Below are 12,353 nucleotides of genomic sequence, written 5' to 3'. Positions count from 1 at the left end.
GTCATATCTTGTGTGGCCTTGCCCCGAATCCCTCCCTCACAGCTGTGTTCGACGTGTGGCAGAGCCAGCCACCCGCTTGTGGGGCTTAAGCTCTCCCAAGTGGTGGAAGTTGCAGGCAGAAGGCAGCATTCTCCAATTATTCTCAGACCCCTAGAGAGGTGTGGAGGAGTTTTATTGGGAAAGGGGCGCTACAAGAGCCTGTAAAATCTCTCATCTGCGAGAGGAAGGGTATTTTTAAGCAATCATTAACGGCCAGCAGCAACACACGTGCAGTGACAGTGGACAGAAGACTTGCTTCCCACATCACTATAGCCCCCATGATGAATCCAATAGGAGGGAGGGGGGGAGAGAAAAGGACCACCCAGTGGGTTATTGCACCTACTACAGATATCTATGTGTAACATGCAGGCCACAACAATGGAAGAGGTGGACCCCTCCTCACATCACACGTGGGCCCTACTGATTGCTCCTCTTCCCCCTCAGGAGCGCCCTGTGCATAAGTCCGTTCTTTCTGAAATCAATGCCCAGTAATAGTACTTCCCAAGTGCTGCACACAGGTGAAGCTCCTCGGCCTAAGAGGACCTGCCCAGTTCTTCTTTCAAGGATTCAGTGGAAATCCTCTTGACTCCCCCTGCCCGCTTTGGTTCCTCTTGCCTGATCCCAGGCCCCCAACATGTGTTGCTCTTGCCTGCCCCCCCCCGAACTTGGTTCTCCTTACCTGCCCCCTTGATTCTCCTTTCCTACCCTACCCTTTGGTTCTCTATTCAATCTCCCAGCCCCCCCACTTGGCTCTTCTTCCCTGCCCCCATCCCACTTGGTTCTTCTTGCCTGCTCTCCTTCACATGGTTCTTCTTGCCCGCTCCCCCCTCCCGGTTCTCCCTGCCTCCTCCACTTGGTACTTCTTCCCTGCCCCTCCCCTTGGTTCCTCTTGCCTGCTCCCAGTCCCCCCTTGGTTCCTCTTGCCCGTTCCCCCGCCTGGTTCTTCGTGCCTGCTCCCCCTTGGTTCTCCTAGGGCCCCCCCTTGGTTCTCCTAGGGCCCCCCCTTGTTCCCCTTGCCTGATTCCCACTCTTTGTTCCTCTTGCCTGCTCACAGTTGCAAACCCCAGCCCCCCTTGGTTACTATTGCCTACCCCCTGGTTCCTATTGCCTGAGCTGCCCCTCTTGGCTCCTATTGCCTGCCACCGCAAACCCGCCCTGGGTTCCTCTTCCCTGCTCCCAGCACCCCCCCCCCCCCCTTTGTTCCTCTTGCCTGCACCCCATGGCTCTTGCCTGCTCCCCTTGGTTCATCGCGCCTGCTCCCCTGCTTGGTTCTTCTTGCCTGTACCCCCACCCCCTTGGTTATCATTGCCTGCCCCCAGTCCTCCCCTTTGTTCTTCTTGCCTGCCCCCCACCCTTGGTTCCACTTGCCTGCTCCCAGTCCCCCCCTGGTTCCTCTTGCCTGCTCTCCTGCTTGGTTCTTCTTGCCTGCCCCCCTTGGTTCTCCTTGCCTGCTCCTAGTCCCCCCTTGTTCCTCTTGCTTGCTCCACATGATTCTCCTTGCCTGCCCTACCCTTTGGTTCTCCATGCCATCTCCCAGCCCCCACACTTGGTTCCTCTTGCCTGCCCCCCCACTTGGGTCCTCTTGCCTGCCCCCATCTACTTGGTTCCTCTTGCCTGCCCCCTCCCACTTGGCTCTTCTTGCCTGCCTGCCCTCCTTCACATGGTTCTTCTTGCCTGCCCCCCCTCGGTGCTCCTTGCCCCCCCCTTTGTTCTCCTTGCTAGCCCCATGGTTCTTCTTGCCTGCTCCCCCCCCTTGGTTCCTTGCGCCTGCTGCCCCCCCATGGTTCCTCTTGCCTGCTCCCAGTCCCCTGCTTCTATCCTCTTGCCGTTCACCCGCTTGGTTTTTCTTGCCTGCTCTTGGTTCTTCTAGTCCCCCCTTTGTTCCTTTTGCCTGCTCCCAGTCCCCCCCCCCTTGGTTCCAATTGCCTGCTCCCCCGGTTCCTATTGCCTGCCCCGCCCCGTTGGCTCCTGTTGCCTGCCTCCCCCCCTCAAACCCTCCCTGGGTTCCTCTTCCCTGCTTCCAGTCCCCCACCCTTTGTACCTCTTGCCTGCAACCCCATAGTTCTTGCCTGCTCCCCTTGGTTCATCGATCCTGCTCCCCCTGCTTGGTTAATCGCGCGTTGCTCCTCCTCTTGGTTATCCTTGCCTGCTCCCAGTCCCCCGACCCCCTTGGTTCTTCTTGCCTACCCCCACCCTTGGTTCTTCTTGCCTGCCCCCCATTGGTTCTCCTTGCCTGCTCCTAGTCTCCCCCCTGGTTCCTCTTGCCTACTCCCCATGCCCAGTCGCCCCCACCCTTGGTTCCTCTTGCTTGCTCCCAGCCCCCCCTCCGTTTCCTATTGCCCCCAACCTAGGTTCCAATTGGCTGCTCCCTTGCCACCCACCCCATTTAGTCCCTCTTGCCTGCCCACGCACTTGGTTCCTCTTGCTTGCACCCCCATGGTTCTTGCCTGTCCCCTCCCCCCATGATTATTCCTGCCCCTGCCCTGGGTTTTTCTTTCTTGCCCCTGCCCTTGGTTCCTCTTGCTTCCCCCCAACGCCCCACTTGTTTCCTCTTGCCTAACCCCCCCCTACACAACCCCAGCTTGGGTTCCTCTTTCCTGCCTCCCTCCACCCGTCCGGCTTGGTTCCTCTTGCCTGCTCCCATTCTCCCCTTTGAATTCCTCTTGCCGGCCACCAGTCTCGTTCCTCTTGCCTGCCCCCTTGGTTCCTATTTCCTGTGCCCAGTCCCCCCGTTTGTCCTCTTGCCTGCCCCCTTTCCCTTGCTTCCTCTTGCCTGCCCCCCCTTTGGGTCTTCTTTCCTGCTTTCCTCTCCCTTACTTCTTCTTGTCTGCCCAGCCTTGGTTCCTCTTGTCTGCTCCCACCCCCCTGCTTCTTCTTGCCTTCTCCCCCCACGTGCTTCTTCTTTCCTGCTCCCCCCTTGCTTCTTGCCTCACCCCTCCCCTGGTTCTTCTTGGCTGCCCTCCCTTGGTTCTCTTTGCCTGCTACCAGCCCCCCTCTTGGTTCTCCTTGCCTGCTACCAGCCCCCCTTGGTTCTTCTTGTCTTCCGACCCCCCTGTTCTTCTTGCCTGTCAACCCCCTGCCCACTTTGTTCCTCTTGTCTGCCCCCCCTTGGGTTTCTTAGCTGCTTCTCCTTGTCTGCCCCCATTGGTTCTCCTTGCCTGCTACCAGCCCCCCCCTTTGTTCTTCTTGCCTCCCCCGTTTACTCTTGCCCCCCAACTTTGTTTCTCCCCTCCCACACGTGGACCCTAGCATTCCCACCTCCACTTGGTTCCTCTTGCCTCCCCTGGCCAGGCCGGCCTCCCTCCACTTGGTTCTTCTAGCCTCCCCCTCCCCCCTCCACTTGGTTCTTCTAGCCTCCCCCTCCCCCCTCCACTTGGTTCTTCTAGCCTCCCCCTCCCCCCTCCACTTGGTTCTTCTAGCCTCCCCCCTCCACTTGGTTCTTCTAGCCTCCCCCCTCCACTTGGTTCTTCTAGCCTCCCCCCTCCACTTGGTTCTTCTAGCCTCCCCCCTCCACTTGGTTCTTCTAGCCTCCCCCCTCCACTTGGTTCTTCTAGCCTCCCCCCTCCACTTGGTTCTTCTAGCCTCCCCCCTCCACTTGGTTCTTCTAGCCTCCCCCCTCCACTTGGTTCTTCTAGCCTCCCCCCTCCACTTGTTCTTCTAGCCTGCCCACCCCCCATTGATTCCTCTTGCCTGCCCCCCCCCCCCCGTCGTATTGCCTGCCGCATGCTTCTTCTTGCTAATTCCCCAGTTTCGTATTGCCTGACCCCCCCCCCCCACTCCAGCCCCACTCGGTTCTGCGTGCCTACTACCTGTCTTTCCTTGGTTCTCTTTGCATGCTACCAGTCCCCCCTTGGTTCCCCTTGCCTGTCCCCCCTTGGTTCCCATTGCCTGTCCCCTCTTTGTTTTTCTTGCCTGCTGAGTCCCGCCCCCCACTGCCCCCCAGTTACTATGGCCGACTTCCCCCACACTGGTTCCTCTCGTCTGTAAAACTTAGTTCTTCTTGTCTGCCCTCGCCAACTTGGTTCCTCTTGTCTGCCGCACCACGTTTTCCCTCTCGTCTGTCCACAGTCCTCTTGTTTCGCCCCCACTTAGTTACTTCCTCTTTCCTCGCCTACCGCTTTGTTCTTATTGCCTCACCCACCCCTTTGCCCCGCCCCCCTCCGGTTCCCCCGCTTCGTTCCTCTTCCCTCAGCTCGCCATTGATCCTCCCGACTTGTGTCCCCCTCCCCTTCTTCCTCCCAACTTGATTCTATTTCCCTCTTTCCTCTGGCACATCCCATTGTCTGTAGCCTTCTTTTACCTCTCCCATTTCAAATCAAATGATCACCTTTCTTCAACCCCAATATCCCCCTGTTCTGCTTCTGGCGCAGTCCGTCTCGCGGAGCTACATTTGCGCACCCCGCTTATTCCTGCGGAGGTTTTCTGTCCACTTTGCTCCACCCCGGTCCGATACTCATTAATCCTCTTTCCAGTGCGCGTGTAATGATGTTCCAGACCTCCTGACCTTTTCTTCTAAGAATTGTTCAGCTGGGAATGTGCCATAACACAGCCGCAGGGGTGGCCGGTATTCCTAGAACGGTCTATTCGTTTCTGCTTCGGCCTGCATTTTCCTCCGCGGTACAATAGGCGGGGTGTGGGCATGATCGGGGCACCCTTACCCTTGGGCTTTCTTTTCTGTCCGTGCAGCTGGGTAGCGGGCAACGTGTCTGTAGAGTGGACCCACGCAACGCTGAAAGAGGTGCGCTCCCTCCTCACATCACATGTGGGCCCCGCTGATTACTCGTCTTCCCCCTCAGGAGCGCCCTGTACAGAACAGCCTGTTCTTTCTGAAATGAATGGCCAGTAATAGTACTTCAGGAGCTGAGGCTGCTGGCTGCCTGGGAAGGGGGAGGGGGCTGTCGGCACACACGTGAAGGCTCCCCCCCTAATAGGGCCTGCGCAGTTTCCCTTTCAAGTATTCGGTGGAAATTGTGAAACGACGTTTTAAAATTGAAACCGTCCAACGAATTTGTTCTAAGAACATTGGGTTTCGAAATCTCATGTATCCATCGCGTTCAGTGTGAATCAGACATGAGCAAGAATGGTGTCAGGCAGATGGGGAGAGGATAGCGAGAGGCAAAGGGTAGGAGGATTGGGAGCGGTAGAGAGCACACACATTGTTGATCTACGGAAATGTGAGTGTAGGAACGAGGGTTAGGGTAGAGCAGTGGTATTCAAAGATGTTTATGGTGAGCGCCCCCCTCCCCGCCTCCCAGATCCTATATCGGCTTTTATTTTCTATTGAAAGCAGTCGCTGTACTCCCCTTTTGAAGAGCCTTGTGCCCAACCAGTCAACCATTGTACAATTTAAAGACTCCTGGCAGAGAGTGGAAGAGATTGAATCCTATGGAGTAGATATCGGATGGGAGAGGTGGTGTGGCAGGTGAGTTATGAATATCTGATGGCATTCATAAAAGCCACCCAGCAGACTTAACTGTATCAAGGCGCAATATAGTATATATTTTTTGACAGATTATTAGAGTCACATAAGGAAAAATGTGTGATAACACGTGAGAATAAACACAAACCACCACGTTTAAGGGCCTTCTAGAAACTCAAATAGTTCTGAATAAACTATTATGAAATACAAATAACTTGTTTTCTAGTTTGTGAACGGGTAGGTGATATGATATGATATGGCATTTGTAACGCGCCTATACACAGGTGTTTCAAGGCGCGACGAGGCAGGGAGGGGAGGAAACAAGGGGAGACAGACAACGATCCTACTAGGCCAGGTGTCATTCAGATCGCGCAAGTGCAGGGGTGGGGGAGGGGGAAAAGTGCAGGGGGAAGTGGAGGGGGGGAAGTGCAGTACAAGGTAAGTGGCGTAAAGTAATAAATAAATAGGGCCAGCTGGTGGCAAGTGCAAGGTAAGTGCAGAACAAGTGCTGGAAAAGGGGGGGCTGAAGGGATACAGAGACAGTCCCGCAGTGCAGAGGGGATTCTAGGGCATCAGTGCAAGTGGAGAGTGGCTGGGCCCAGGACCGAGGCTGTTAAGAGTGGTCCAGTTGCAGAATCAGTGCAGTTTCAGTGAAGAATATTAGCTGTTCAGCAGGGGAGAGGGAGAGAGAAAGCAGAAGCAAAGAGGAAGGTTTTGAGGTGCTTCCGGAACCGGAGATGGTTCTCCTCAAGTTTCAGGGAGGCAGGAAGGCTGTTCCAGAGGGAGGCCCCTGCCGCGGAGAGAGATCTACCCCCAGCTCGTTGCTTCGAGAAGCGGCTGACCCTGAGGGAGTTGGAGGCGGATGAGCGAAGGGCTCGGGAAGGAAGATATTTGGGAAGAGAGAGTTGAAGGTATTTAGGAGCAAGGCCCCAGAAGGCCTTGTGGACAATGCAGAGGGTTTTGAACTTTATCCTCGCAGCCACTGGGAGCCAGTGTAGAGATTTCAGTCCTGGAGAGATACGGTCCCTGGGCTTAAGGCCAAGGACAAGTCTCGCAGTTCTGTTCTGGATGAGTTGCAGAGGGCGGAGAGTGGAGGCAGGCAGATTAAGATAGAGGCTGTTACAGTAATCCAGCTTCGAGAGAACCAGGGCTCGGGAGACAGTGAGCTTCTGGGGGAAGGAGAGGAAGGGAAGAATACCTCTGAGGAGGTGCAGCTGGTAGTGTGACTTCTTAGCAACTTCAGAAATATGAGGAGAGAAGGAGAGTGTGGAGTCGAAGATGACCCCAAGGTTTTTTTCATTGCAGGGAGGGGGCCAAGGGAGGCAGGCCAGAGAGCTGCAGGGAAGGAGGGAGGGAGTGGGTGTACCGATGAGTAGAATCTCAGTGTTACTGGCATTAAGGCAGAGGTCATTGGCGGCACACCATTCCTGGATAGCAGACAGACAGTCAGAGATGAGGGAAGGAGAGGGGGAGGCTGAGGGTAGCCTGAAAATGAGCTGGGTATCGTCCGCATAGCACTGGAAATTAGGGCAGAGAGCGGCGATGCGGTGGGCAAGGAGTGCCAGATACTGGTTGAACAGCCAGGGAGAGAGATTAGATCCCTGGGGGACACCACAGGTGGAGAAAAAGATGTCGGAGAAGAAGGACCCCAGTTGGACCTGGGAGGGTCGATTTGAATGGAAAGAGGTCGGCCACGCCAGAGCCTGACCAGTGATACCCAGGTTTTCACGGAGACGGTTGAGCAGGATGGCATGGTTGACAGTGTCAAAGGCAGAGGAGAGATCGAGCAGAATGAGAACACACGGAGTGTTGGAATCGAGGTTCAAGAGCAGGTCTTCACGGATGTTCAGAAGAGCAGTTTCCGTGCTTCTGGCAGCTCTGAAACCAGATTGATGGTCATGAAGACTACCAACAGATTCAGCATGGAGGTTAAGCTGGGAGATGGCCAGTTTCTCCAGGAGCTTGCCCAGGAAGGGAGTGATGGAGATAGGGCGATAGTTAGCCGGGCAAGAGTGGTCAGAAGAGGGTTTCTTGAGAAGAGGGTGCACAAGGGAGTGCTTGAGGGGGGAAGGGAAGACTCCAGAGGCGAAGGAGTGGTTGCAAAAGTCAGCCAGGGCAGGAGACAGGGAGTCGATGTGGTTCTTGATAGTTTTGGAGGAACAGGGGTGAACCTGTTTAGACGAGACTTTCATAGATCGGACTTGTCTGGAAACCTCGTCAGCAGAAAAAAGTGGGAAGGCAGAGAAAGAGGGAGGAGGGGTGACTGCAGAAGGGCCAGAGGAAGAGCCGGGAAGGGAGGGAGGTGAAAGGAGGAGAGCGAGGACAGGATGTCCTGAGTTTTAGAGATGAAGTGAGGGGCCAATGCAGTGCAGAGGGCCTGGGAGGGGACAAGAGAGGTAGAGACTGCAACAGGGCTGGCCAGCTCCTTGCAGATTTTAAAGAGTTTGGCGGAGTTGTTAGATGCCGCAAAGATGCGGGCTTGGATAAGGGCTCTCTTCTTGGTGAGAACGGAGAGCCGATACTGCCTTTGGAGCAGGTGGCAGGCCAGTTTGTCAGAGGATGAACATGAAGCACGCCATTTCCTCTCTGCAACCCTGCACTTGCGTTTTAGGGTGGCGAGATCCGAGTCATACCAGGAGTTACATTTGACTTTGGGCTTCAGGCGGATTCTCATGACGGGGGCAAGGATATCAAGAGTAACAGATATAGCAGAGTGGAGCATGGAGAGGGCTGTGTCAGGGTGGGAGTCAGCCGAAGGGGCAGGGGGGGCGAGAAGGTAGCAGCGAAAGCCTCAACTGACACACGCTTCATGGGTCGGATGACCGAGAAGGTGGGTGGCAGTGAAGAGGGTGGCTTTGCCTGTGGGGTAGGGAGGGTGAGGTGGGAGGATAGGAGAAAGTGATCACTCCAGGAGAGAGGAGTGGAGAGAGGGACGGAGAGGGGGAGGTCAGAAGAGATCAGAGCATCAAGAGTGTGCCCAGCAGAGTGAGTAGGCCCAGACGGGAGAATAGAGAGTGAGAGAGAGTCGCAGAGGTCACGAAAGAGAGCAGTGGGGGGATGGGTGGGTGGTAGCTCATTCCAGAGTTAGGCGACAACCACTGAGCATCTGCAATTACCTCTGTATTTAAAGTTAGATTGGGGGATACTAAAAGGTGCCGATTTTTCTGATCGCAGGGAGTGTGAAGCTTTTTACAGTTGCACCTCTTTCTCAATAGTTTATAGGTCTTGGCAAGATAGCTCAAGGGCAATGTGCTCGGCTTGGAAGTAAGACAACACAGAGCACCACAGGTTCAATCCCTGGGTACGCGCTTAGAAACCCCTGGGTATTAAGCGTGTTATAAATAACCGATCATATCATTTAGGAGTCGGACCATGTAAGCATTTGAATGTCAGACTTAATATCTTTAAAGGGAGTCTACGCCTTGGGCTACCAGTGTAGCGATTGACACAAAGCCAGTACAGGATTGGATTTAGACAAACTGAAAATCAAGCAGACCGCTGCATTTTAAACACTCTGTAGACTTCTACATTGATAATCATGTAATCCTGCACATAGAGCTTTGGAATAGACCCGTTTTTAATTAATGAGAGAGCCTACTAAAGTCATGTGATACTTTTTACCTGCGTTAATCTGGAGATTCATATCTAGTTGTGACTGCCAGTGAAATCCTACATTGGTTATCTTCATGTAAGAGGTGTGCAAGCCGAAAAGAGAGGGGCTGGAACAGGATTGAGAACAATAGTGAAGATTACTTTTTGGGTCCAACAAAATGATTGTTTTTGTCGTTGACCAACATCCACTAATCTACTTCTTCCATTAGCTGTGAGGAACTCAAGTTTCCCACTTAGTGAAAATATCAAATAATGGCCTAATGTAGATGTTGGGTAATATAGGTGATGGTGGAGATCCTTGAGGGACCCTATAGTTCACCCATACTTTAGTAGAAAGAAAATGTCCTAGTTTCACCTGTAATTTAACAAGGGGGGGTCCTGGGAGTCCCTCTGCCAGACATTAGTCCTGGTTACAAGAGACTTACCCAGAGTCTTTAGCTCACTATCTTTCACAGAGAAGAAATATCCCAAACATATCAGTCTTTGTCCTGCCCTGGGGCAGTCCAGCACCGAAATGCTAGGCAATTCTCCTCTGAACAAGAGTACCAACAGAAACCCCAGACACGGGTTTCGGTCTGGTTGGACCTCATCAGTAGGGTGGATCTGTGCCTCTCTAAGAATAGTGAGCAAGGGGTCCACGTCTGGATTTCACCTGTTGCACTCATCCATTTAAAAAAAAGAGCAGAACCAGCATGCGACAATACCGGAGATGCCCACTCCATTGCTTAAATGCGAAAGCAGAATGACATAATCCACAGTATCGAAAGCTGTGGATAGGTGTAACATTTACAATATACTGAAAATCAAGAGATGTTGCTAGTAAGGTTGTTGATAACTTTATATAACGTAATAAACCGCTCTACTGTGCTAGAAAGCACTGTATTGAGCCTGTTCCTGAGTTGGTCAGACCAGAGTCTGGGGGGTGAAGCCGAACACAGAGCAATGAAAGAAAACTGGGTGCCCGCGGGCGGGGAGAGCTTTGGAGGAGGGCGAGGTTTAGTGAGAGAGTTTCTTGGTAGATCAGAGAGCTGGAGTAAATGCTTCGATATGAGATCTTTCGGTGGTGGATGGTATGAAAGGTGTTGGGGGCTGGAGAGTGATAGTGGCAAGTCAGTCGTCTTTGGTATTTTTGGTATCAGGTCTACGTACTTCATTAAAGTACAAGCCAAGGGGTTTTGTAATGGGCTTGAGATGTGCTCAAGCAGGCCATTGAAGTGTGGAAATCCTTGAGTTTTGGGTTTAATTCATTTTCCCAGACTCGTAAACCGGGCTGTTGAAGCCTGTGATTTCAGTGGCTTGTGTTGCCTGATGCCGCAGAGTCAAGAGCTGACTGAGTAGTTGAGGACATTGTAGTGGGAAACGTGAGCTGAGAGTCAGGTCCCCTGAAGCCACACCACCTTGACGACCACAGTTCAGCCCTGGCCCTTGATGGACTAGACCAAAGAGGCCTTTATTGGATAGAAGTGAACAGGTCACTCCACAGAAGTTTTATAATTCTGAATGCTAGGCAGTTTCAGGAGATCAAGGCGAGTTATCCTCTGATCCTAATAGACCTGCTCAATCGTCTTCTGAGTGGTGTGCAAAGTCGCATGCAGGGCATTTTTTGTGGGGTGGGACTCCTCGCTAAACACTGTGCCTTGCACTTTTCTCCCCTTGAACTGAAGAGTTGCTTCAAACTGCCCCATTATGTCAATTAGTACATCACCATAGGCATTGGCTTTTTATTTCTGGCTCCCTCAGAGTGCAACACCTGAACGTGTCCTTCCAAGTTTGTATGATTATTAGTATAGTCTGCTCCACTGTCAACTAGCATGGAAACTACTACATCATTCATTTGTCTATCTGGATGTGGCTTCTTCCTTTTCAGCTCCCTGGACACCTGTGATGAATCCTGCAGAGTCCTCACAGAACCCCTTCCTAAAATCTTCTCCCAGGTGGCCAGTGGAAGGCAGCCGCTACCTGATCCTAACCCTGGGGGTTGTATTAGCTGGGAGGATCCCCTGGGAGGAGAAGGGCCCCAGAGCAATGGGATGGCTCCATTGGGAGGGACGCAGTATTTATCTTCCTCAGAAGGAGAGATTTCTATGATGCCAACATATTTAATAGCTTGCTGTCAGAGTAAGGCTTCTCTTCTCAAACCTATCTGCTTTGTTGATTTTGAAAACCGTTGTAATCAGCATGGGAAGAATATATATGGAAAGCAGGGTATTAAAACCCTGAATTTTAATAAATGTCATTTTCCCTTAAATTTAAACCAATCATTAATCTTTCCTAAATCCTTCTATAAAGGTATTTTTACTAAAAAGAGTGAAGTAATTAAAATGGAAGACTGTACTTATGAGATAAAGGGATCAGGACAATGCGGACTAAAAGTCTTACAATGCCCGAAGTGGTGGGACGAGGAAGAGGGACTCAGAGGCACGTTACTGCAGTTTGCAGTTAACTGAACCTAATGAGCAAAATGAGCCACACCTGAGTGGGACTTTATGGTATTTAAGATCCCCTCAGGTGCAGGCCATGATAAGTAGTAGGTGGAGAGGCAGTGAGAATTGTAGGCAGCAGTTGCTGCAGCAGAGGACTGAAGGCGCCGGAGCCGCCACTGTTGTGGAAGCAGAGTTCAGTCCTGAGAGGGTCTTCAGAGTAGGAACTCTGAACTGCAGAGGTCACACAGCGGGAAGCAGTAAATTGACAAGCTGTCCTGTAAGAGAGAGAAACTCTATTCATTGTATCTCTGGTTCCGGTGGCTGGCGATCACCGAATTACAGGGGAGCAAGGCAGACTCCTTTTCCAAGCGGCACGGGCCACAGGAATGCAACCGAGGCTGGCAGGAGTTCAGAAATCCACAGAGGCAGCGGTTCGAGCGGATGCGCTTGGAGAGACCAGTGAGTTTGCCTGAATTAGGAAACCCTAGAACGCTCCGTAGTCAAACACTGACCGCTAGAACTAAATTTGAATACCGAATTAATGAAAGAGGGTTACGTGGGGGATCTACTCACTTTAAAGGAAAGCAGGGTTACAACCATTAGACATTTGGAGCAAGAAGAACTTAATTAATAGAACTTGGCTATACAAAGGAGGAGCTTTCTTGTTTGTAGCTTTGATTGAAAACTCTGCTTTTGAACTTGGAGAAGGGGAATTGGCCCCAGCAATAAGGATACAAAGTTATCAGGTTCATGTTGAACATAATTGTTATTTCTATTAAACATGAATTGCCATATTGTACCTTTATGAGTTTTATGCATGTATAAGTGTGAGGGACAGATTCCATTTGCAGTGTTTTCCT

At 52.3% G+C, this 12,353-nt stretch overlaps 1 protein-coding gene and 1 long non-coding RNA gene across 3 annotated transcripts in view; one reads left to right on the top strand and one right to left on the bottom strand.

Moving 5' to 3' along the window:
• Positions 1-4,870, bottom strand: part of LOC138566876 (uncharacterized) — an 86,523-nt gene extending 81,653 nt beyond the window's left edge. The window contains exon 1 of the long non-coding RNA XR_011302047.1: positions 4,698-4,870. This is a non-coding gene — a long non-coding RNA (uncharacterized lncRNA). The remainder of the gene's footprint in view (positions 1-4,697) is intronic.
• HIF3A (hypoxia inducible factor 3 subunit alpha) overlaps positions 1-12,353 on the top strand; it is a 194,382-nt gene that overhangs the window by 99,161 nt on the left and 82,868 nt on the right. The window lies entirely within an intron of this gene.

The sequence above is a fragment of the Ambystoma mexicanum genome, chromosome 2p (genome assembly GCF_040938575.1).
Source record: "Ambystoma mexicanum isolate Mex_15411 chromosome 2p, UKY_AmexF1_1, whole genome shotgun sequence".
NCBI lineage: Eukaryota > Metazoa > Chordata > Amphibia > Caudata > Ambystomatidae > Ambystoma > Ambystoma mexicanum.
This window is presented reverse-complemented; position numbering and strand designations above follow the sequence as displayed.